The sequence below is a fragment of the Arvicanthis niloticus genome, chromosome 2 (assembly GCF_011762505.2).
Source record: "Arvicanthis niloticus isolate mArvNil1 chromosome 2, mArvNil1.pat.X, whole genome shotgun sequence".
Taxonomy (NCBI): domain Eukaryota; kingdom Metazoa; phylum Chordata; class Mammalia; order Rodentia; family Muridae; genus Arvicanthis; species Arvicanthis niloticus.
This window is the reverse complement of record NC_047659.1, coordinates 62,769,080-62,794,341: the sequence shown is the minus strand read 5'-3', so window position 1 is coordinate 62,794,341 and position 25,262 is coordinate 62,769,080. Positions and strand designations below refer to the sequence as shown.

General features: G+C 38.7%; 1 pseudogene across 1 annotated transcript; it reads right to left on the bottom strand.

Annotated features, from left to right (window-relative positions):
• Positions 1-7,709: 7,709 nt before the first annotated feature.
• LOC117704451 (olfactory receptor 4C6-like) lies at positions 7,710-14,225 on the bottom strand (annotated as a pseudogene). The gene is made up of 3 exons (XR_013108395.1): positions 14,092-14,225; positions 13,143-13,200; positions 7,710-8,822 (listed from the first exon to the last, which is right to left on the bottom strand). The product of XR_013108395.1 is annotated as an olfactory receptor 4C6-like (transcript).
• Between the last annotated feature and the right edge of the window lie 11,037 nt (positions 14,226-25,262).

Genomic DNA, 25,262 nt, shown 5'->3' with positions numbered 1-25,262 from the left:
TCATGCTGAGAACTAGCCTACAGCAGCTCATACAGAGCATTTTTATGATGTTCTCCAGGGAGGCGCTGTGTTTTCAAGTATGTTTAGGTAGATATTTTTACAATTCTGGAGGTTGATCCCAGGCATTGCATGTGCTGAGTAGGTGCTTGGACAGAGAGATGCCTTGGTACCTTCTGTGTGTCAGTACTTTTCTTGCCAAGTATGAAGAAGAATGGTTAGTGAATGTTAAAAATAATAGGCATTTATTGACAGACTTTCCTATAATTATCTAAACAGATATGCAGAAGATGGCTAAGTTTACAAACAATTATAAATATTTTTCATAAAAAGATTTTCGTGTCCTGTACATCCTACTCCAATGTCGTCTTACTTGAAATAAGCTCACGTGTCCATTGTCTGTATCTTAAGAAGCTAACCTACAAAAACTAAACAACACAATCAAAACATGGGGTATAGAGATAAACAGATTTCACAACAGAAATGTTCTAAGTCCTTAGTGATCAGGAAATGCAAATAAAAACGACCCTAAAATTCTACCTCGTACCAATCAGAATGGCTAAGTGTGGGGGTGTGGTGCCCACAAGTGTGTGGGCATGTGTTCTGTTGGGCACAGGCCTCGAATCCTGGACCCTACAGCTTTATCCACTTTCCACCATGACAATAAACCTTTTGAAACCATGGACTTCTTTGTGTCTTTGGTGCCCCATGATGGGGAACCATGGAGAAGGCCTTTAACTAATGAACTTTTTGCTGCGCAGCCTCCACCTAATCTCCCACCTGAGGACTTCTCTATTTTCCCGCCTCGAAGCCTTGTCTATTCAATCAAGCTAGCCGAGCAAGTCCAAGTAACAGGAGTCTCCACAGAGGGGTGCTGTCAGGGTTTCTATCCTCCTCATTCCTCTAGGCTGCAGGGAGGTCCAGCCTGAATATGCCCAGTCTCTGTTCTTCCATGGCTCTCAACTGCGTCTGGGGGTCCAAAGACAGAGACCACAGGCCTCCAGGTCAGCTGTTGGCGCGGAGACCCTCTCTCAGAAGCACCCCCACACACACATCAGACTGAGATCTCCCTACCCCTGGGTGGAGGGAACTCAGTCAAACTCTTGTGAGCACCCATTCACCCATTCACTTATGAGCTAACAACGCAGCTGTCCACCTCCAATAGAAAGACAAGACATCAAATGGAGTGATGGGGTTGCCATCCCATGATCAAAAACTCTGACCTAGAATTGGTCCTGTCTGAAAGAACCGCAGGGACAAAAATTATGAGACTGAGGGAATGGTGCTCTAGTGACCAGGGAATGTAATAAACTATCTATGATGCATACAGAAAAGAGGAATGTGACTGAATTTTGTTCTCTACAGAACCAAAACATGCAGAAAACTTTATTTTCTGTGGTTTGCTCATTTACATAGGCTCTATGGTCAGAAATTTCCCAGTTCTGGCCAGTATTAGACTGTGGGACCGTGAAAGAATGATTTGGTTTCCGGTAGAGCACTGGCTTAGAGATGGCTGGAGACCAAACAGGTGTCCATGCCTGTGAGGGATGGCACATATCTCACCACAACCCCAAATTCCAGACTCCTGACATGCAGTCTAAGATCTCCATTGATCCATGCTTTTCAATCACATAGGGCAATGAAGCCCCTCCCAAAGAGGTTTGTGTCACCTAGCACAGGTAGAGGGCTTGACTACAGGCCTCAGGCCCTAGAGAGATTTCCATATTAATGAGATACCTAAAGGCCAGAGGTCAGAGCCAATTATGTATTCCTTTCCCAGACTATCCTCCCTTCTCCCTCCCTATTTAAGTCAGGTCCACCCTGACCTAAGTGGGGGTGTATCCAGATTCAGCTACCATCCACTATGAAAATAAAACTATTTGCAACCATGGACTCTCTTATGTCACTGGGGCCTTCCTTGGAGAACCGTGGAGGGGCCCTCCAAGTGTCGTCTAATCTCTTGTGGAGAGCATCTCTATGATCTGCTGTGGAGGACCACCTCTTCAAGCCAGCTAGCTGGGCTACCAAGTCAGCCAAGTGAGAACAGTAACCAAAGAATCTCTTTCCCACTGAGCAGTCGGGGCTTTCCTCTCCCTTGTTCAGGCCAGCCCTGCATGCCCACAATCTCTGTTCATCTGTGGCTCCCCGGTGGCATCTGGGAGTCACAAATAGAGACCACCATGGCTGTTCTGCAGCTTCTTTGCCCTGGCGCGTTGGTGTGCTATGACAAGCACTGTAAGCGCTCACATGAGTGCCCTGTAGCTGGTGGGCATCAGCCCTCTCTCTGGGTCCACTCAAGAGCCTGCCCCCTCAGACTTCAGACTGAGTCCTCTCCTTACTGAGGGGCACCACAGTGGCTTCTCACAGTCCAGCACCCGCCCAGTACTGCGTGGAAGGGACTCAGTCAAAAATTCCTGTGCTCCAGTCTCTTCAGAGCTGTGGGAATCACAACTGCCCAACAAGATTCAAGAACACACTCCCACGCACCCACGTGTGAGCTAATCCTCCCCACAGAGTTGATTGGTAGAATCCTCTGTGTGCTTTTTTTTTTTTTTTTGCCTATTGATCCTTTATTAATAATTACTATCTTTCTTTTAGTAACAGTAAACTGATTTTTTTATTTATTTCAAGAAAAAAAATACTATCCAATTCAATGGATGCATGACCCAAGTCCTTGGAGAGCATTTTTTTCCAGCTGCTGAAGTCTTCATGCTGACTGTGATGGCTTATGATTAGTATGTGATCATCTGCAAGCTCTGTTCTATGTAACCATCATGAACCAATTAGTCTGTAACCTGTCAGTGGGAATGTCATGGTTGAGAGGTTTGCTTCATGGAATCATATAAATCCTGTTCATTATTGATTTACTTTTCTGTGTTCCTAATGTCATAGATCACTTTATATTTGATTTTAATCCTTTACTAAATCTGGTCTACACTGATACCCACATTGTGGCTTTTGGGTTGCTACCAACAGTGGATTTATCTGTCTGTTAACTTTTCAACTTTCTACTTCTGCTGGTCTCCTCCATAGTTATCCTGTGCTAAGAAAAAGTGCAGAGGGGATACACAAAGCTGTCTTCACTTGGATCTTCCACATCACAGTGGTAATCTCATTCTTTGTGTCCTCTATAACAGTGTATATGAAAACTAGGCTACTTTACCCATTGAAAAGTTGGTTGCTGCATTTTACACAATGATGACTGTCATGTTAAACCCTTTCATCTATACATTGAGAAAAATCAAAGATGCCATTATGAAATTGTTCAATATAAAAATGCACCCAGAAGATAAATAAATATATTTCTATTTATATCAGAAAAGGATTTAATATACTTTTATTCAATTACTCCATGGAAAGCATTTACTACATGAAGTACTAAAACAACTCTTGTTCATGATGTGAGCTTGAATGAAGCAGAAATAAAAACCATATAATAGAAAAATCTAACTAGATGAGACTATAATCATACCTTTTCCCATAAATTTATGGGTAGGTATGTCTACCTCATAATGTCTCAACTTCCCTGTTTGACCTTCTGGTAGCACAAAGTTAATCCATTAGATACTTTGATCTATTCCTAATAATTTACCAATTCCTATAAACTGTAAATTCTGTGAAGTGGCCAATCTGGATTCTAAGACTTTTAAGAAAGAATACTAACATCAGTTCCAGTATGTACCAAACATTCTATGTCAACACCATTCATTTATACCATTAATTTGGATCTTTGATCATTAACCATTGTCTGCCAGAACACAAGTTTTTCAGTACTTCCAAAGTCCCTGTCCTTTCTACTAGAGTGGCCTTGGCTTTTATGTAAGGAAACAACAACAGTTGAACAATTTTATCTCTCTATCAATTTGTCTCTTATATGCCATGATTTTAATTTCTTTCTTGCTATCACCATCTAATATACCATGATGTTGGGAGCCGACTTTAGTAGAAAGCGGCTAGATCAACTTTGCAGCCATCTGGAACCATATACCCTGATGAAAGACTTAGTTGTCCAAAGCCTATAACAGCTGAAGCACACTCTGATAAATATATTGTTTATCCCACATAGCTTGTTTTGCTGTTTAGTGACCTCAGCTGTATGGTGCACGTGGTAAAGTGTTTTCACCTGTGTTCTCCTGCTTGTGTATATAAATACCTCAGAATTCCCTTCAATAGAAGAGACTTGAGAGAGACTTGAGAAAATAGAAGAGACTGAATCACACCCTGTCTTGTCTCCATTCTTCGAGTCTCTTGCCCCAAGAGCCACACTCTCTCTTGACCAGAGCACTTAGCCCCAAAAGTGTTGAGGCAAAGTGTTGAGGCAGAATGTTGGCCTCAACACCATGATACACAATAATCCCTGAGAAGTTAACCCACTCTTTCCCAAGATTATTCTCACTATTCTATAGGGTAAAGGACCATAAACACCCATGGTTAACTGGTAACATTCAACTTTTGGGGATAAAGTAAGAGGCATATCTGTGGCTAGATTCAAAGCTGCACTCCTTTTGTAGCATGTATAAGACCATAAATACTTAATTTTGATTTTCTTGTCTGTTTGGTTCCTTCTGGCTGATTAAAGGAATATAGCTCATATTGCTTTTTGTGGGGACTCAAGCTGACAAGCCCCTCTGTTCCTTTCCCCAAGGCAAGAGGTTACTTTATATGTCTCTCTTGAATCTGTAGTACTTTGACAAATGTTTGCCATTTTCACTGTGGCTGAAACACCCTGGAAAACTTTGTATAAGTATAAAATATATACTTATATTAAAAAGTATAAATGAGGTAATTCATTATGGGAGAAATCACAGTGTAAAACATTTCCTTGTTTTTACATCCTTCAGGTAGTATGAAGATATAAATTGTAAACTGAAAACACCATTATATGAGAACTAAAGTTTAAGAGAGCTTTGCATCACACCACAGATGATCTTAAGATTGGATTCCACAAAATTAAAATATACCCATATCACTACATATATTGTAGTTCCTATGCTCATTAGAGACTTTGCTACAGCAAAGAAAAACATTTCTTATATTAAAGGCATGACCCAGATCTTCATTGCTAACATGTTGACAGGTCTGGAAATCCATGACACTGGACAATGATGTTGCATTTTCAAACTCCTGAACTATATGGTCATCTTGAATGGAAAGATAAATGATACCATGATTGTTCTATCCTAATAATTTATTTCAGTCTTCTTATGCATTGTCTTCTATCAGGTTCAGGATATTTGGTTCTACATTGAAATTATTGATTCATTTGTTTCATTTGTGGTTGAGTTTTGTTACAGGTGAAAAAAAATATATATATATATTACACACACACTCACAATTTTATCAGAACCATTTTTTGAAGGTTCTAATAAAAGTAAATGGACTTCTGCTGACATTTCTACAAGGTTTATTTTATTGTTCATGGGAGGGTAAATTGTATGGCCACTTTGGAAATCAATTTAGCAGTTTCTCAGAAAGTTGGGGAAAAGTTTTACACTAAAGCCCAGCTATACCCCTTCTGGGAATATACCCAAAAGATGCCCCAGTATATCACAAAGATACTCACTGAATTATATTTATAGCAGCTGTATTCAAAATAACAATAAACTGGAAACAACCATGATGTCCTTAAATCAATAAATGGATAAAGCAAATGTGGTACATTTATACAATAGAATACTACTGAGCTATTTAAAACAAAGACATCGTGTAATTTACAGGCAAATAAAAGGATTTAAAAATATCATCCTGAATGAGATAACCCAGACCTAGAAAGACACACATGGTATTTAGTCAATTACAAGTGGATATTAGCCATAAAGTACAGCATAAGCATATTACAATCCACAGACCTAAAGAAACTAATTAATAAAGAGGGCCAAAGGGAGTATGTGTGAATCTCACTCAGAGAGGGAAATAAATTAGACATTAGAGGTGAAAGGAGGAAGGAAAATTGAATGAAGATTTGGTTTGGGGAGAGTGCGGTTAGGACAGGGCTTGAAGTAAGAATGGAAATTTTTGGACAGCATCTTTGGGACTCACCAATGACCTGGGATGAAGGAGACTCATAGGAGACTATTGGGAGTAACATTTGCTAAGACATTTTAGCAACTGTGTATATGCAGACAGAAGTGGCTACCTCCTGTAGTCAGATGGGACTTCCACTGAAAGAATGGTTGTCTTAGTTAGGATTTTATTGCTGTGAACAGATACCATGACCAAGGTAACACTTATAAATGTCAGGAGTTCATTAGGGCAGGCTTACTTGTTGTGACGTATAGTTCATTACCAACAAGATGTGAAACATGGCAGCATACAGGCAGGCATGGCGTTAGTGTTCTATGCCTTGTTCAGAAGGCAAGCAGAAGACTGGCTTCCAGGTGACTAGGAGAGTCTCTTAAAGCCTAAGCCCAAGGTGACACACTTCCTTTAACAGGCCTACAACAAGTCCAACAAGGCCATACCTTCTAATATTGCCACTCCCTGGGCCAAGTATATTCAAATCACCACAGTAGGCATCAACCTACCCACAAACCCTTTGACCCAAATTTTGTCTTGCCTACAAGATGTGCAGGGATAAAGATGGAACAGACATTGAGGGGATGGATAATCAATGACTGACCCAAAATGAGACCCACTGAATGGAAGAGAGAAAACCCTGACACTATTGATACTCTGCTACACTTGCAGACAGGAGCCTAGCATAACCGTCTTCTGAGAAGCTTCATTGAGCAGCTAGTAGAAACAGATGCAGAGACCCACAGTCACAGGTCAGGCAGAGCACTGGGTGTCTTATAGAAGAGTGTGGGATAGAACTGAGTGAGCCAGAGTGGTCAAGGACATAACAAGATGATCTACAGAGTCACCTAATGCTGGCCTATTAGAGCTTACATAGACTGAACCATCAACCAAGGAACATATATGAGCTAGATCTTGATCCTTTACACACTTGTAACAGATGTGTATCTTGGTCTTCATGTGGTCCCCTAACAATTGGAGCAGAAGTTGCTTCTGACTCTGTTGCTTGCCATTGAATCTCTTTTTCCTAGCTGAACTGCCAGGTTAGGCCTCAGTGGGAGAGAATGTGCTTAGTTCTCTTGAGATGTGATATCCTAAGGGTGTTCCCTTTCTCTGAGGAGAACATGATGGATGGGTAATTCAGGTGAGTTGTAAGTGTGAGGCTGGGGGTAGAGAAGAGAAGAGAGCTGCAATTGAGATGTAATGTGAATAAATAGATATATTAATGAAAAATATTGTGTATCCCTTGGTGTATGGAATAATGTTTGCATCTTAGATTCTAGTTCTTTCTACTCCAAACATCAGCCTGTATGTTTGTATGCCAATAGTTTTGTGTTGATTACTATAGCTCTGTAGTACAATTTGAAATATGGCATTGTTATATCTCCAGTAGTTATTATTCAGTATTATTTTAGCTTCTCTCTCTCTCTCTCTCTCTCTCTCTCTCTCTCTCTTTCTCTCTCTCTCTCTCTCTCTCACACACACACACACACACTCTCTCTCTCTCCTCATGTGTGTGTGTGTGTGTGTGTGTGTGTGTGTGTGTGTACTTCTGTGTGAGGAAGAATATATATCAGCAAGTATCTTGCTGGTAACGCAACAGTAGCCAAGAAATAGCTTTATCTGTTTTTTAAATAATTTTTCCGGGATCCTTTTCCTATAGAGGACAGAAATAAATGGGGAGAACAGATATTCACTGTCTTTGTAGAAAATATTTATTCTTGTCTTGACAGTTAGTGATATCCCTGTTTTCTGCACATGTTCTTTATAGCACATTTTACTTCTGTATTTCTCAAGGTGTAGATCAAAGGATTTAACATTGGCTCAACAATAGTAAAGGACACAGCCATTGCTTTGTCTATTGGAAATGTCACTACAGGCCTCATGTATAAAAAAATACATGGCACAAAAAACAATACAACCACTGTGAAATGTGAGCTACATGTAGAGAGGGCTTTGTGTCTCCCTTCAGAACTATATGACTTAAGGGAGCAGAGAATGACTATGTAGGAAGCAACGAGAATAAGGAAAATGGAAACACACATTACTCCACTGTTCAGAATGACTAAGAGACCCAAGGTATGTGTATCCATGCAGGCCAGTTTCAACAATGGAAACAAATCACACATAAAGTGGTCAATGATATTTTGGCTACAGAATGGTATTTGATACATAAAGAGAAGTTGAATGGTTGCATGAATACATCCTCCTACCTAAGCCCCTCCTACCATTAAGCAACAAACCTTAGGAGTCATAATTTTCATGTAGTGCAGAGGCTTACAGATAGCAACATAGCGATCATAGGCCATCACAATGAGAAGAATGATGCCTACACCACCAAAGAAATGTTCTGCAAATAGCTGGGTCATGCAACTTTCAAATGAGACAATAGTCCACTCAGAAAGAGAGTTCATAATCAACTTTGGAGCAATGACAGAAGAGTAAGTAATGTCCATGAGTGACAAAGATAAAAGGAAGAAGTACATGGGTGACCTCAGACTCGGGCTTCTGGTTATGGTAACCACAATGAGTAGATTTCCAAAGACTGTGGCCATGTACATAATTAGAAACAAAACGGACAATATTTTCCTCAGCTCTGGATCTTTTGTAATTCCCAACAGAATAAATTCTGTCATGTTGTTTTGATTCATCATTTTTGTGAGTCGAAGAACATAAAACTGGAGAATGCTCAAAAGGAGCATAGTATTATGTTCAGTGAGTCATTTCACAGTGTTGTGGATATTCTTTTCTCCTTAGCTTGTATCTTCCTGACACACATTTTCTCCATCCATTTATGCAGAAGCCAACAGCTAACAGTAAAAGTTTGACAGTAGTTTTAGGACTATGGAACTACCAACAGCTTTGTTTATTATTCATACAATTCTTGTTTTCTCTTCTGGGACTTCCTGCTTGGACATTGTGGGAATTCATAACTAAGTGGTACATATTCCTAGGAATGTTATATAATTAAATTTTGAAAAAACATTGGCCACTGGAATATATCTGCTAACAGGTATTTAATAACTGGTTTAACACATACTTAATGTGTTTTGTCTTTTGTTATGCTATGTCTCATACTTTTTTTGGTGTCTGTATCATTTATTTTTACCCACAATAAAAGCAACACTACATACATAAGACCTCTGGAACATGTCAAAAACTTCTTTTTGCACAGTTGAAAGTAAACTCTTCAGCTTCTCTTAGCATTCTATGTGGACTTGGAAAGAGTGCAAGTTTCCATATACTCATGCTATGATTTTATTGAACATTTACTCTGTTTTTATTGAAGAGCCTTGAGAAAAATTAAATACCAAGGACTTTCCTCATATTAAAGAAAACATTTTTCATTTAAACATTTACCTTATAAAACATGAATATTAATAACACCATTACATATTTCTATTAATCAGTGAGTCTGTACTTTGCCTCATGAAATTGGATATCTTACAGTGTATTTTCCATTTTAGAGGTTAGAAAATGAGGCTTAAAGGATGGTAGGACATGATACAAAATTCTTATACAAAGTCAATACTGAGGTTAAATATGAATTCAGCATTTCGTCTTTTAAAACTAAAAGCCGTTACAATCTATATTATATCTCGTACATCAATATAAAGTGCTAAATATGAATGACATTTATTATATAATTTCATTATGGTAACTAGCCTCTAAAATAAATTCATGCTTTCTTTGCTTATTTCATCCAACCATTCAGTATTAAAATTCAGTGACACTCCTATAAAAAGTCAATATTCTAATTTTATATTGTATACAACATATATATGAATATGTTTTCTAATGCTAAATTTAATATATGAATCTAAACTCCTCTTTTAAAATAAATTAAATCCTAAGAACATGTTTCACTTCAAAAGACCCATATCTATAATGTGTGTTATATCATCACTTCATATGCTCTAAGTCAGTAAAATGGTATAAAATTGTAATATAAAAGGATAATGTAAGGTCATCATCAATACTACATCAGAACCTACTTTTCTTCATGATTTACTTGTGAAATCACCAGCTGAAACAAAGGATTCTAACTGAGAGTGGAAGTGGTAAATTTATAAACCTTATTTTGCCTTGTGCTTATTACTATTTTCCCCAAGTAATTTGCCTGTTAATGTATTATTAATTGCATCATATGAAATGGTTTAAGTTTGTTTTAAGAAGATTCAACAAGTAGCTGAAAGAGTAAGATATAGATATTTGCACCCAACCAATGGACAGAAGTTGCTGACCCCTTTGGTTGAATTAGGGAAAGGCTGAAAGAAGCTGAGGAGGAGAATGACACTATAGGAGAACCAGCAGTCTCGATTAACTGGAGCTCCAAGATCTCTCAGACACTGGAACACCAACCAGGCAGTATACACCAGCTGATATGAGGCCCCCAACACATATGCAGCAGAGAAATGCTGGGTCTGGGTTTATTCAGAAAAGATTCACCTAACCCTGTAGACTGGAGGCCCCAGGGAATTTAAAAGTCTGGTATGGTGGGATTGGGGGTGGGGACATTCTTGAGAAGACTGGGGGCAGGGAGGAAGTATGGAATATGGAAAAGTTGGAGGGTGGACTTGAAGGGGAATAAAATCTGGAGTTTAAGATAAATAAATAAATAAATCATAAAATCAATAAATAAATAAGAATAAGGAACTTAAGGCTTAGAATCTTTAAGTTATATAAGAACACAAGTTTGACTCCCCAAAATGCATTTCAAAAGCTGCTTATTAATTATTGTAATCCTGGAGCTTGGAAAGCAGAGACAAATGAAACCTTAGGGTATGAAAACTACTCACCTAATGCATTTGATAAGTTCAATAATTAAATACCACATATTAAAAAGAAAGATGGTTGACATGTGAAGAAAGTTACTGACCTCTGAGTTACACACACATACACACGCACACACACACACACACACACACACACACACACATGAGACAGGAGAGAGAGAGAGAGAGAGAGAGAGAGAGAGAGAGAGAGAGAGAGAGAGACTCTTATAAGATGAATGGGAATTTTGTATACAATACTCTCATTTTAAACTACAAGTTCTGAATTACAGTTACACTCTAAAGTAATATAGTGATCACAAATAGCTATAAAACTTTCTACAGCAGCCAAATGTATAATTTTAAAAAGTCTTAGTAAGTAATAAAATTTTCATTGCTAGAACAAAAATATGTCATGAGTTATTTGATTCAAATATATTCTTTTTACTTTCCATATTAATACTTAAAATACAGTACTACCAGAGAGTTCTTTGTAAATGTAAAACATATACTAACACCAACTTCTCCTATAACTAAATTAAGATCTTCAAAATTCATGAATACGAATAAAGTAGAGTGAATACATCTTTGGGAAACAAAATAAATGAATTTTACCACTTCGCCCTGATTATGATATACTGTGAATATATGCACTTCAAAATAATTGTAATTAATGAGTGGAAGACTGAGGCCTCAAAGAAGACACATGTATGCCTTCTCCATCAATACATAAGACATTTCAGATCTTAACTGCATCTAGTCTTAAAGCTTCCTAGTAAGAATTCCTATAAGCAATCACAAAAACTAAAATAGTTTAAAAGAATAGAAAATATGTCTATAAAACAATATATACTAATCCCCTCTTTTTTCAGATCTGGAAATCAGTCATAATTATCTATTTATAACACACATCTCAATCAATGTAGTCTGGCAGTCAAACTGTCCTCAATACTGGTCAAACTAATCTCTGTTCTCTTCTTTTGCCATCTTTTTAGAGCCATGGAGTCTGCTAACTGCAGAAACACACCACAGCATGCATTTTGCAATGAGCAAAGTCTTGAAGCAGAGTGAGCATTGTTAGATCTTTTATGAGGCTAATTACTGACTACTGAACATTTAATTGTGCAAAACCCCATGTGGAATGTAGATTTTATGAAGACTTGTAAAACTGTGTACGAGTAAATGAGGTAAGTACACAAGTTAACCTGTCTGCAGAAATGAATAGAACTAACAACAATGGGGAGAAAGAGAGAATAATAAATATAGGGGTAGAATATGATCAATGTGTATTATATCTTGCATTAAACCGAGTTTATAAAACACAGTATTCTGGATGATAAAAAAAATGTGTAGGTTTTAACATTGTCTTCAGTCTTTCTCTATATAAAACACAGTAAATTAACCAAATGCAAATACTCACAAGAGACATTAGATCTATCTTAATTTTTTTTAATTGAAACTTAATTGTAGCTAAACATAATGCATTTCTACAGGATTATATGTTTATTAATGCAGTACTCTGTGCATTCTATGCACTACATGTAACTATGTCAATATTTATACATGAAATAAAAGGTATGAATTATGCAGAACACTAGTCAATCACCTGCCATATTCAGTTTTCATAGTTGTAAGTTTCTCTTCCTTCCAGTACTTCTGCTGATTTTCTTTGTCAATGAATACCTCATTCTCCCTTCTCCATGCCTCATTTCTTCACCACTACTGTATTCATTACCATCACACTAAGCACTCCTTAAATTCACCTGCATAAATTCCATATTAACAATAATTTAAATTTTTAAAATTTATGTTTTGTTCTTTTAAGGTTATCTATAAACATGATCATCTTATTATTTATCACAGTTAAAATGTTTGCTATATATACAAATATAATTTAATTAATTTAATAATACTAAATTGATCCATGCCTTCCCAGCAAGTCAGATGACATTCTTACCTCTAGAAATGAAAGCATCACCTTCAAGGTTTGGCTGTCAGTCCCATGGGATCTTGCTTCAAATAGTACATTCAGTATATTTCATCCTTATTATTCCAAATCTTAGACATGCAATAACCAAGAATTGAGCTGAACCATAACTTAGACTCTCGTTTCAGCCTTCATATTCTTTCCTCTATATGAACTTCATGAAGACTTTCAAAAAGTAGTAAAAATTCAAACTAAAAATTTCTGAAAACTCACGGCTGTTCATCATCAGCCCAAAATAGTGACTATAATAAAACACCGAAAAGAATTATTGACACAACAAAAAGTATAGTTGTAATTTTTACCCAGAAAACTTCAAATATATATCAAATTAACAAAAGCATGATTAATAATCAAGAAAAGTTTTAAACTACCTTCAATTCCATTTTATTGTCACCTCTGTGATCCACAAATGCCAGTTATTTTGTGAGCCTAGAATGTAAAAGAAAAGGTTTTACAGGCGATTTTTTTAGGTCTAGTCAAGGTGTTCAAAGGCACAGCTTCAGCACAGATCTTCTCATATTGACTTCTGTACAGAAGAGGTAGGGATCTAAATAGGAGCAGAATAATTCTGTCCCACAAGTAGGTTATCTTGATATAAACAGAGTTTTTAATAATCTTACAGGAAGATTACAGACAAATACCCCAAGTATTCAATGACTCAAAGAGGATACAGCTTTGAGATAGAAAGAGGGACTTAAATTTTCTCTACATAGAAAAGGTTCTTCAAAATGCAATCAGAAGCTCCTTTTAATACCATTCATCAAACTATGCCCATCATTCATCTGTATTTTGCAGTTACTATTTTAAAAAATCTTCCTAACTGTAAACACCATTAACATATTGTTCCTTGAGTAATATTCCTGGGGACAAAGAGATCACAGTGAATATTGAAAATAGTACAAATTTCAAAGACATGTGGGCTTTTCTATCACTTCAGTTGCATCCCTTAGTGGCTACATCTCCACTGATTGAGGATGTAATCGCTTTTCCAGTAATATCGCAGCTACTCCTGCAGTGATTAAGGTTTTCCCAGTTTCAGAGCTACAGTGGAACTGGGCCATCTGAAACCTCAAATGCAAATCAAACAAAGACATAATAAATACCGTAGTATCTCCTATGTAATTACTGGCTCTAACATTAAGTTACAAAAACTGCCACACCATGATCTGTCTGAAAATAAACAAGAGAGACTTGCGGTCTGGGCCCAAGCACTGAGCGGACCACCAGCAGCAGCTCTGCACCCAACCTCAGAAAACCCAGATGAAGCCGGGCTACCAGGAGCTCTAACTAGGGCTCAGGTAAAGAATCAGCAACACTCACCCCAAACAGGGAGTAACCGGGGCACACAGGGACCCAGGATTCACTCCTGGCCAGGAGCACTGGTACCTTCCAGTCTGGGCGGATCCAGGGAGATAGGTCTGCACCCAATCTCACAGAACCCAGAGGAAGCAGGCTCTCAAGAGCTCTAAGCCGGGCAATACAGCAACACTCACACCAAATAGAAAGTAACTGGGACCCACTGGGACCCAGGAATTCACTCCTGGGTGAACATACCGGTTCCTTCCTCTCTGGGCCCAAGCATAGGGCAGATCCCAGGAGGCAGCTTTGTACCCAACCTCACAAAACCCAGAGGTGGCAGGGCTCTCAGGAGTTCTAACCTAGGCAGTATCTCAGGTCAGGAGACAGCAATACTCTACCCAAACAGGGAGTAACTAAGACCCACAGGAACCCAGGAATTCACTCCTGGCCCAGAGCACTGGTTCCTTCCTGTTTCCACCTGAACACTGAGCAGAGCTTGGACCTCAGCTCTAACCCCAGCAGCAACAATCATCCCAAACAGTTCTGACACAACCAAGATAATAGGAAAGATAAGGCTCCAGTCAGAGACAGCTCAGGTAGCACCAAGGAGATCCAGATGGGGAAAGGCAAGCACAAGAATACAAGCACCAGCAACCCAGAGTACTCGGCTTCATCAGAACCTAGTTCTCCCACATTAGAAAGTCCTGAATTACCCTATCACCAGGAAAGCAAGAGTCAGATCTAAAATCACTTCTAATGACGATGATAGAGAACTTTAAGAAGGACATAAATAACACTCTCAAAGAAATTGAGGAGAACACAGATAAACAGATGAAAGCCCTTAAAGAGGAAACACCAAAATCCCTTAAAGAATTACAAGAGAACACAACTAAACAGGTGAAGGAATTGAACAAAAACATCCAGGACATAAAAATGGATGTAGAGACAATTAAGAAATCACAAAGGAAGACTACCAGGGATATAGAAAAGCTGGGAAAGAAATCAGGAGTCATAGATGCAAGCATCACCAAAAGAATACAAGAGATAGAAGAGAGAATCTCAGGTGCAGAAGATACCATAGGAAATATTAACACAACTGTCAAAGAAAACACAAAATGCAAAAAGGTCTTAACACAAAAACAACCAGGAAATTCAGGACACAATGAGAAGACAGAACTTAAAGATAATAGGTATAGAAGAAAGTGAGGATTCCCATCTTAAAGGGCCAATAAATATCTTGAACAAAATTATAGAAGAATATTTCCCTAACCTAAAGAATGAGATGCCCATAATCATCCAAGAAGCCTACAGAACGCCAAATAGACTAGACCAGAAAAGAAATACTTCCCATCACATAATAATCAAAACACAAAATGCACAAAACAAAGAAAGAATTTTAAAAGCCGTAAGGGAAAAAGGCCAAGTAACATATAAAGGCAGACATATCAGAATTACACCAGACTTCTCACCAGAGACTATAAAAGCTAGAAGATCCTGGACAGATGTCATACAGAACCTAAGGGAACATAAATGCCAGCCCAGGATATTATACTCAGCAAAACTCTCAATTACCATAGATGGAGAAACCAAGATATTCCATGACAAAACCAAATTTACACAATATCTTTCCACAAACCCAGCACTACAAAGAATAATAGCAGGAAAATACCAATATAAGGAGAGCAATTATACTGCAGAAAGAGCACGAAAGTAAGCCTCTTCCAACAAACTCAAAAGAAGATAAACACACAAACAATGCCTCCACTGTTAACAAAAATAACAGGAAGCAATAATCTCCTCTCCTTAATATCTCTTAACATTACTGGACTCAATTCCCCAATAAAAAGACATAGGCTAACGGGCTGGATATACAAACAGGAAGACAAGGGAAAGCCCACACTCACATGGAAATTGAACAATACTCTACTCAATGATAATGTGGTCAGGGAAGAAATAAGAAAAGAAATTAAATACGTTTTAGAATTTAATGAAAACGAAGACACATCATACCAAAACCTGTGGGACACAATGAAAGAGGTGCTAAGAGGAAAACTCATAGCTCTAAGTGCTTACAGAAAGAAACTGGGGAGGGTATACACTAGCAGTTTGACAACACACCTGAAAGCTCTAGAACAAAATGAAGCAAATACACCCAAGAGGAGTAGACACCAAGAAATAATTAAACTCAGGACTGAAATCAACTAAATAGTAACAACAACAACAACAACAAAAAAAAAAACCTATACAAAGAATCAATAAAACTAGGAGTTGGTTCTTTGGGAAAATCAACAAGATAGATAAACCCTTAGCCAGACTAATCAGAGGGCAGAGAGACAGTATTCAAATTTATAAAATCAGCACTGAAATGGGGGACATACTAACAGAAACTGAGGAAATCCAAAAAATCATCAGATCCTACTACAAAAGCCTATACTCAACAAAATTGGAAAATCTGGATGAAATGGACAATTTTCTAGACAAATACCAGTTACCAATGTTAAATTAGGAGCAGATAAACCACCTAAACAGTCCCATAATTCTGAAAGAAATAGAAGCAGTCATTAAAAAAATCTAGTTCCCCCCCACCCCCCCCCAAAAAAAACAAACATCTGGGATCAGAAGGTTTCAGTGCAGAATTCTATCAGGCCTTCAAGGAAGATCTAATACCAATTCTTTTCAAACTGTTCCACAAAGTAGAAATAGAAGGAACACTGCCCAATTCATTCTATGAAGCCAAAATCATGCTCATACCTAAACCACACAAAGACCCAACAAAGAAAAAGAACTTCAGACAATTTCTGTAATAAATATCAATGCAAAAATACTCAATAAAATTCTCGAAAACCGAATCTAAGAACACATCAAAACAATCATCCATCATGATCAAATAGGCTTTATCCCAGGAATGCAGGGATGGTTCAATATTCGGAAATCCATCAATGTAATCCACTACATAAATAAACTCAAAGAAAAAAACCACATGGTCATCTCACTAGACGCTGAGAAAGCATTTGACAAAATTCAACATCCCTTCATGTTAAAAGTCTTGGAAAGATCAGGAATTCAAGGCCCATATCTAAACATAGTAAAAGCAATATATAGCAAGCCAGTAGCCAACATCAAACTAAAAGGAGAGAAACTTGAAGCAATCCCACTAAGATCAGGGACTAGGCAAAGCTGCCCACTCTCACCTTACCTATTCAATATAGTACTGGAAGTCTTAGCTAGAGCAATTAGACAACAAAAGGAAGTCAAAGGGATACAGATAGGAAAGGAAGAAGTCAAAATTTCACTGTTTGCAGATGATATGATAGTATACTTAAGTGAACCTAAAACTTCCACCAGAGAACTCCTAAACCTGATAAACAACTTTAGCAATGTGGCTGGATATAAAATCAACTCAAACAAATCAGTAGCCTTCCTCTATTCAAAGGATAAACAGGATGAGAAAGAAATTAGGGAAATGACACCCTTCACAATAGCCACAAATAAATTAAAATATCTAACCAAGCAAGTGAAAGATCTGTATGACAAGAACTTCAAGTCTCTGAAGAAAGAAATTGAAGAAGATCTCAGAAGATGGAAAGATCTCCCATGCTTGTGGATTGGCAGGATTAACTTAGTAAAAATGGCTATCCTGCCAAAAGCAATCTACAGATTCAATGCAATACCCATCAAAATTCCAAATCAATTCTTCATAGAGATAGAAAGAGCAATTTACAAATTCATTTGGAATAACAAAAATCCTAGGATAGCGAGAACTATTCTCAACAATATAAGGACCTCTGGAGGAATCACCATTCCGGATTTCAAACTGTACTACAGAGCAGTAGTGATTAAAACTGCATGGGATTGGTACAGAGACAGACAGGATGATCAATGGAATAGAATTGAAGACCCAGAAATGAACCCGCACACCTATGGCCACTTGATCTTTGACAAGGGAGCTAAATCCTTCAGTGGAAAAAGAACAGCATTTTCAACAAGTGGTGCTGGCTCAACTGGAGGTCAACATTTAGAAGAATGCAAATTAATCCATTCTTATCCCCTTGTACAAAGCTCAACTCCAAGTGGATAAAGGACCTTCACATAAAGCCAGATACACTGAAACTAATAGAAGAACAGTTGGGGAAGATGCTTGAATACCTAGGCACAGGGGAAAAGTTCCTGAACAGAACACCAATGGCTTATGCTCTAAGATCAAGAATCGACAAATGGGACCTCATCAAATTGCAAAGCTTCTGTAAGGCAAAGGACACTATCAACAAGACAAAACGGCAACCAACAGATTGGAAAAAGATCATTACCAATCCTACATCCAATAGAGGGATAATATCGATTATATACAAAGAACTCAAGAAATTAGATGCCAAACAACACAATGACCCCATTAAAAATGGGGTACAGAGCTAAACAAAGAATTCTCAATTGAGGAAACTTGAATGCTCTAGAAGCACCTTAAGAAATGCTCAACATCCTTAGTCATCAGGGAAATGCAAATCAAAACAACACTGAGATACCACCTGACACCAGTCAGAACGGCTAAGATCAAAAACTCAGGTGATAGTAGATACTGGCAAGGATGTGAAGAAAGAGGAACACTCCTTCATTGTTGGTGGGGTTGCAAGCTGGTACAACCACTCTGGAAGTCAGTCTGGTGGTTCCTCAGAAAATTGGACATAGCACTACCTGAAGACCCAGCTATACCACTCCTGGGCATATACCCAAAAAATGCCACAACAAATAACAAAGACATATGCTCCACTATGTTCATAGCAGCCTTATTTATAATAGCCAGAAGCTGGAAAGAACCCAGATGCCCTTCAACAGAGGAATGGATACAAAAAATGTAGTACATTTACACAATGGAATATTACTCAGCTATTAAAAACAATGAATTCGAGAAATTCTTAGGTAAATGGATGGAACTAGAAAATATCATTCTGAGTGAGGTAACTCAATCACAAAAGAACACACATGGTATTTACTCACTGATAAGCGGAGATTAGTCCAAAAATTTGAAACAACAAAGATTCAACTACCAGGTGACATGAAGCTCATGAAGAAGAAAGAACAAGTGAGGATGCCTAGGTCTTTCTTAGAAGGAGTAACTAAACACCCAAGGGAGCAAATATGGAGACAAACTGTGGGACAGAATCTGAAGGGGGGGGGGTTGTAGGGAGACCATTCCATCTGGGTATTCATTCCATGGGCAGTCACCAAAAATAGACACTGATAGAGATGTCAGGATGGGAAAGCTGACAGCAGCCTGATAAGGCTGTCTCCTTAGAGGTCCTCCAGAGTCTGACATACCCAGAGAGAGATACTCACAGCTATCCATTAATCTGATCAAAGGTTCCCAATGGAGGAGTTAGAGAGTAAACTGAAGGAACCTAAAGGGCTGGTGGCCCCATGAGGAGAGCAACAATACTAACCAGCCAGAGCTCCCCAGGGTCTAAACCACCAGCCTAGGAGCACATATGGAGGGACACATGACTCCAGCTGTATATGTAGGGGAGGATGGCCTTGTTGGGCATAGGTGGGAGACAAGGTCATTGGTACCCTGAAGGCTGAGCACTGGGGGGGGGGGAATCTGAGGGTGGGGAGGGGGGATGGGAGTAGGTGGGTAAACACCTTCATAGAGGCAGGAGGAGGGGGGATGGGATAAGGGGTTCCTGGGTGGTGGGGGAAATATGGTAAGGGGATAAAATTTGAAATGTAAATATTATATCCAATAAAAGAGGGGAAAAAATAGAAAAGCGGTTAGAACCAACATTCTTAATAAAATGTCAGCCCTCTTAAAAAAATACTATCTTGATACTAAAATTTGTTTTGAGAATTGTATATTGCAGAATGATCAGCCTTGGTGTATCTACTCAACAAGCAAGCTGGGCAGACCTGCTCAAACTTCTGAGGTCCGGGAATTCCTTCTAGAGGTAGTGAAGACACAGCATCAGAGGACTGTCAATTTGCTCCCACCCCCCCCCCCCACTCCTCTTCTAATATCTCTATGCCCATAATCAGCTTGAAGAAGCTAATGATGAGTCAGCACCCCTATTCCCTGGGCTTGGGGACTAAGGTGGTAAATGTTGGGCTTTCTCTCTAGGGCAAAGTAGTGGTTTTGTTGGAATAGAGAGGATTAGCTAGGGTTTATTGCATAGCCATAACCTATTAGTAGAAATCTGTATAATTAATATCAAGATGAAGATATAAATTCTTAAATGGCACCAATTTACTTTGTTTACAAATTTTAAGATTTTCATTGGCATGAGCTTCTCAGTGATATAAGAGTGAGATGAATATTGTTACTCCCATAGGCATTGTACCAGTATACACATTTAGGAATACAAAGCTTAGACCCAGTCCTTCTTTAACTTTTTTAACTGATTTGAGATGGTCAGCCTGTGAGTTAAGGGACTATAGCAAATTCATGGCTTGGAGTTTATTATAAGGGTGTTCTCTATGTTTTATTTAGAAATAGCTGAGTGGAGTTAACAGGCAACAGTCCAGATTACCTTACATGGATAGTTGGTTTTCAAAACATCAGAAATCCTTAGAATTGACATGACAAACATTTCAGTATTAATGTTCATTTTCATTAGAGACCTGTCTGCTCCGGACAGCTTCCTATATTGAATTCTAAGAAGAAATTGAGCATCCTTGGAGTTACTCCAGTTGTGGTGAGACAGCCACTAGGGAAGAATTGCCACTTTCCTTCTACAGACAAATTACTGTCCAGAAAAGGACACACTTGCAGAATAGTTGACTGATTATATCTGCCTAGACAGAGTAATCAGTCCTTAATAATTCTGCAGCACTAAGGTCTGTCAGATGATCCTGGGCCAGAAGGCAAAAGAACAGATGCTCCAACGTTTTGAAGTAGAGCAAGTGTCCAGGTGTTCAGAGGTCTCTATAAATTGGCTAAGTTTTAGAAGCTATGCTTTGTGCTTCCCACAATTATAGTTAACTCAGTCATTCTGGATTTCTGACAGGGTTGAAAACTTATATCTATTTACCTTAAGAGAAAAGATTTGAGTGGATGGTCATCAGCTGACATTCATCCTAAAGCCAGGTTCAGATAAATGTTTTAGTTAGGATAGATGACAGAGGAGCTGGTTAGTCAACAAAATGATGGACTGGGTATTAGGACTACCTTGTACCTCACTGGTACAAATTGGCATAATTATGCTCTAATTGTATTTTGAGAGAAAAGTTTCATTTTAACAGGAAGGGTGATGTGTAGGAGGAGCTAAGGTAGGAGGAGTACTGAGAGGAAGAAAAGGAGTAAGAAGAGGAGAAGAAGAAGGAGAGGAGAAGCTAGGCGATGAAAGAGAGAAAGAGGGGGGAGACAGGGAGGCAGATATTCATGTATCTCCACCAGTCAAAGATGGTTGTTATATCTAGGTTGGTCAGTGGGTTACACCTCTGATTGAACAATTCCAAATTTATAAAGCCTATGATTAACATTATTTTAAAAAATGTATAAATGCAAAAAGGAAAAGGAGGCATGGGATAGGGGTTTTCTAAGGGGGGAAATGGGGAAAGGGGATGGCATCTGAAGTGTAAATAAAATATCTAATAAAAAATTATAAAAAAAGCATTATATTTCTTTAAATAGTGTCTTCATGACTCTCTGAGGGTGGAAGGGACATGCCTTGTTTACTCTTAACTTTCTAAAACTGAAAGCTCATGGCAAATCTGCTGCTGATTGCCTCTGGCATCGCTGAGACCAATAAAAACTAAGCCACAACTATGTGGAAGGACCCTTTTACTCTTAATTGGAATGGCCAGGACCCAGTTCCTACATAGGGCCAAGGATTAATATTCATGATTGATACCAGAGAAGGCACAGCTAAATGGCCACCAAAAAGATTAATGAACTAAATAGATACCCCCACAAAACCAGGCCTAATTATAAATAAGATGAATAACAATTGACATCCAGGGAAGAGAAATTTCCCCGAGAATTCCTTTCTTTTTTCCTTTCCAGATAAAAAATTAATCACTGGTGATGCCTGCTGTTAGGAGTTCTAATCCTGATGCTAGCTTCTGGACTTATACTACTCAGACCTCCAATGAGCCTTTGACAAGGATGTCAAACAGCTATAGACTGATATCACTAATCTGAAGAAATCCCTCATTTTGCTGTCTGATGCAATCCCCCCAAATTGCAAAGGACTTTATTGGACTTGATTTTCTCTTTTACAATAGAAAAGTTTGTGTACAGCTCTAGACTGTGTACAGCCCTTAAAGAAGAATGCTGCTTTTACATAGACAAAACAGGGATGATTAAAGAGAGCATGAAAAAGGCCAGAGAAGGTCTTGAGAAAAGACAGAGAGAGAAAGAGAAAAAATGAGAGCTTGTACAAGAATTGGTCTTCAACCTCTCCATAATTGTTAACCCTACTTCCTTCCATCTTGGGACCATTAATTAGGTTATTTTTGCTTATTTCCTTTGGTCCCTGGGCCTTAAATAGGCTGACTAACTTTGTGAAACAACAGATAGATAATCTGATAGCAAAATCTATTCAGATACATTATCATAAGTTAGCTATGGAGGACCACAAGACTCTAGATGAAGATGTTACTCTACCCAGGGTGCTCCCAAGTCCCATCTCCACCCAACCTAAAAGAGGGGACTTCTGCCCCTAGACCAAGCAGTGAGGGGCCACCCAGAACCCCCTCTGTCTGGCGATCTGAATTCTTGCTTAGGCTGCTAAGCTTCAAGGGAATATAAATAAAAGTTAAAAATATGTTTCTGGGTTCCCTGAGGGACAAGCCTGACTGCATAGGGGTTGATGTCAAAAGTATCCCCTCTCCAGGAAAAAGACATTGGGACAGGTATAGCCCTCATGCCTCAGTGGACAACAACAGGAGGACTGGAGCCATTACAAGGTCCCCTTTAATTACTGGAGGTCAGGCCTCTATCCCCACCTTGGCAAGATTAGAATCGCCACAACCCTTCTATATTTGGAGAAGTGAGGAGATGTCAGGGGCAGCCCTGCTTATACATTGAAGGCCTAAAATCAGCCATAAGCCTAAAATCAACAATAGGCCTGACATACATGCCTGCTAACAGAAAGTCTTGGGTCTCTATGGAAAAACACTGAAACATATGGTTATAAGCTATTGTAAACAGGCAGCTTCTATGGAAATTTACCAGCCTGAGTAGTCATAGATCTTTTAAATAGGCAGCCTTGGTGGATAGTACCAACTTAGATAAGGACAAGTGAATCATAGGCAGAGTCATAGTGACCTGTCCCCTGAACCTTCACCCAGCTGATACCTGTTCTGAAAAATATCTGTACTCCCCTGAACACCTATGCTCCTGTGTCATCCCCTTCCCCAAATCCTGCATTTTTGTGTTTATAACCCCTGTGTTTAAAAGTAATAAATATGATTTGATAATTAGGCAAAACAATTAAAAAATATGATTGACTCATGAAAGTAAACACATCGGATAATTTCATGAATAATTTTAATAACATATCATCATCTGTAAAAATAATAAACCCTTTTCTCCTCTTCCTCCTCCTCTTCGTTTTTCGTGTTTTGGTTAGTTGAGACTACTGATCTTCCTATAGGGTCGCCCTCTTCTTCAGCTCCTTTAATCTTTACCCTAATATCTACATAGGAGTCCCCTACTTCAGTTCCATGGATCAATGGAAGTATTTGCATCTGTTTCAGTAAGCTGCTGACAGGGCCTCCCAGAGAACACCCATGTTAGGCTCCTGTCTGTAAACACATCCTAACTTCAGTAATAGTGTCAGGCCTTGGTTCCCTCTACCCCATGAGATGGATGCAGACTGGTCACTGGACAGCCTTTCCTTTAATCTCTTCTACCTTTTTGTCCCTGGAAAGACAGGAACAATTCTGAGTCAGAAAATTTTATTGGGGGTTAGTAACACTGTTCCTCCTCTTGGGGCCCTGTCTGTCTACTAGAGATCGACTCTTTGAGTTCCCTCTCCTCACTATTGGACATTTTAGCTAAAAAGGAGAATCTCTCACCTCCCATGTATCTGGGATTTTCTAGAGGGTCCCCCGGCCTCCCACCCCCAGAAGCTGCATATTTCCATTCATTTTCCTGGTCCTCTGGGTTTCTCTTCTGTTTGCCTGCCCATAAGTTATTATGTTCCCCTTTTCCATCCACCCCTTCCCTCTCCCATCCAGGTCCATCCCTCTGCCACCTGTGACTATTTTGTTTTCTGTTCTAAGTGGGATTGAATCATGCCCATCTGGGCCCTTTTGCTTGTTAAATTTCTTACAGTCTGTGGGTTGTATCCTGGGTTATCTATACATTTTGTCTGATATCCACTTATCAGTAAGGACATACCATGCATGTCCTTTTGGGTCCAGGTTACCTCATTCAGAATGATATTTTATAGTTCCATCCATTTGCCTGCAAAATTCATGATGTCCTTGTTTTTAATAGTTGAATAGTATTCCATTTTGTAAATGAACATTTTTTTTCTATCTATTCTTCAGTTGAGGAACATCTGGGTTGTTTTCAGCTTCTGGCTATTATAAAGAAGGCCATTATAAACATAGTAGATTATGTGTCATTGTGGTATGGTGCAGCAACTTTTGGGTATATGACCAAAAAGTAGTGTAGCTGGGTCTTCAGGTAGAGCTATTTGAAGTTTTCTGAGGAAACTTCAGACTGATTTCCAGAGTGGTTGTACCAGTTTGCAATTCCACCAGCACTGGAGGAGTACACCTCTATCTCTATATCCTTGCCAGCATGTACTGGTACTCATGTAAGAAAACACTACCTTGTCTGCCCTCAGTGGGAGAGGATGCTCCTAATGTTGTAGAGACTTGATGCCCCGGGGAAGAGGTATGTGGAAGTGTGTGTAAGGTAGAGGTGTGGGAGTGTGGGATGGTAGTGGGGATTTGGGGGTGGGTGGGAGAACACTCTCTCAGAGGCAAAGGGAAGAGGGGGTATGAGGTAAAGAATACTTGGAGAGGGAACCAAGAATGTGGTTATTCTTAAAAAAGAATATTTTTAAGGTAAATAAATAAAACAAGTAAGAAATTGCTCTAAAAAAGGATTTGTTTTCTCTTCATTTTATTTAAATCACACATTGAAGATTTGTCTAACACAAAGAGAAACAAATCTGGGGTAACCACTTGATGGAAAGCTAGGAGGTATTTCTTCAGAGCCCTTTATACAAGAACAGCAATAATCTATA